Raw genomic sequence first — 2,205 nt, forward strand, 5'->3', positions numbered from 1 at the left:
GGGCGCAGGGCTCTGGGAGCAGGCGGTGCCGCTCCGCTCGCCTGCGGGTGCAGCGTAAAGGCAGAGAGGTGCTGAAGGCCGGGTCAAAGCGAGCAAATGTCGATGCCCCTTGCAAGGACTGGGGAAACCCGGTCTGAAACCTACGAGCTTGACGGCTCCAGCTCATATTTGGCATAACCAGACGGTGCTTAACTTTTTTAAGCGCCCCGAGTTTTAGTGGAGACAATCCTAACCAAAGTGCTAGCTTTGGGGTGTGCTTAGAAACCCTCCAGTCTCAACCGCATGAAGCAGTCTCGACAACAGTTTGACTAAAACTACAGCCCAGGAATTAGGTTTTCCTTTGCCTGTTTCCTCAGGGATCTTCCCTTGATGAGGACTGTCAGGGTGTCGAACTGCTGCAGGAGGGCTAGCAGAACAACAACCAGTACAGTTACTGGCCATTACAGCGATCACCTCAAGGCCATGAATTACAGTTGCATCCCCGTCATTTTGCAGCTTCACTGAGAAAGCAGTTGGATCCAGCTCTGCAAAGGATTGAACACCGTACAAAATGCTCTTGTGGACCAGAGGCGGCAACTGTTTTTTATTCAAGATCTGAGTGGTGGACACACTAATCTAGGACGTGGGACACTTGTGTTCAATTGCCTTCTCTGTTTAAGGGGATTATCTTTCTGCAGAGGCTGAGCAAACCACCAGGCTACAGATCACCCTGTAGCTCAGAAGGCGCTTGTTCTGTCAACTATTCTATGGGACAGTTACTTAAAACAGAGGAGCGCAGTTCTTTCAGCCATGGACAATTTCTCCCTTATCCTTAGAGAGTGTTGTAGTCACTAAGGTCATGTTTGTTGCAGTAAGTAAAACAGGTCAGGGCTTTTCTGGCCTCGGAGATGTGTGGCATGTTATGGCTGTCAGCCACATGCTAGAGCACTCTTGCCCCACAGAAGATGCCTGTCTGCCTCCAAGCTGCCTGCTGGATACAGTCTCTGGCACATGCCGTCTCCCAGCTGTGTATAAAAGAGGGCTAGCTGGGCTGGTCCAGTACTGTGCCAGGTATGCTAGCCATAAAACAGTATAGATGATAGCAGGCTAGTGGCATCGGCATCTGTGTTCGAGCAACAGTTCCTGGCTGTGAACCATCAGTGGAGGAAGGTGCCTGTAGGAAAGGTTTTAGAAATCTAAGGCTGTATCTGAATTAGGAAGAAGTGCAGTCCGAAAGAAATGGCTCTGTAGCGGAGCAGCCAGATAAGAGGACCCAGTGTCCACAATATGCAAGTTTCATGGGGAATTACTTCAAACTACCACTAGCCTGATCCCATGAATTGAACACACATTAGCGAAAGAAGCACACAAGGGGCATTCATGGAGTGCATCTTCTGGCTTAGTTTCATCCGAAGGAGAACCAGTGAGGGACTCGGACTGTTTCATGAAACAAATCAAAGCTCAGTAGTTAGCTGGAGATGATTGTGGGAATCACTTCAGAATCACTTGGATTTAAAAGCTTTGGATTCAGACTAAAACTCTAAAGGAGGTGCAGCATAAGAACTAGAGGGGGTTGAGATCTCAAACACAAGCACTAGTAGCTTCAGGTAGTCCCCCACCCATCGTCGTTTGGTTGGATTCAAGATGAAAGGGCCTAGTTCTACTCCTTTGCAGGGGATGACAAACAGGGTGGGAATTATTCTAATGTTTAAACAGCAAAGCTAGTCATGTAGCAACCATTTCCGGTCCATGGAGAGAAAGTGGCACTCTTAAGGTGAGATTCAACTCATCCAGAAGGGTGATAAAAGAGATAAATGAAGCATAACCTACAAGAGCCTGTTTCTGTCTGTTGGCTCTAAAAGATGTCTAGACAAATGTGTTAGGAGAACTGTATCCCACTCTTGCTCTGTAAGTTAGATCTCTGAAGTAGTTTCTGTGGACAGACACTCCTTTAAGTACCACAGCGTTTATGTTCGTTCTTGGAATCAAACACTGCATGATTATTCATCACATTCAACTGCTGGACAGATCTTCCCCTGAGAATTCATTCTTCTTGCATAAGTACCACATCAGGGATTGCGATGAGAAAGGAGAAGCAGTGCTGCAGAATCATTCTTTGTATACATTAGTGGGTTTTGTAAGAGGACAAGGTGCAGTGCTGAAAGAGTGTGGTTTGTATAGGATCGCCAAAACTTTATATAAACCAAACTTTATTTTCCTATGGCT

The sequence above is a fragment of the Athene cunicularia genome (genome assembly GCF_003259725.1).
Source record: "Athene cunicularia isolate RWA chromosome 3 unlocalized genomic scaffold, athCun1 chr3_part1, whole genome shotgun sequence".
Taxonomy (NCBI): Eukaryota; Metazoa; Chordata; class Aves; order Strigiformes; family Strigidae; genus Athene; species Athene cunicularia.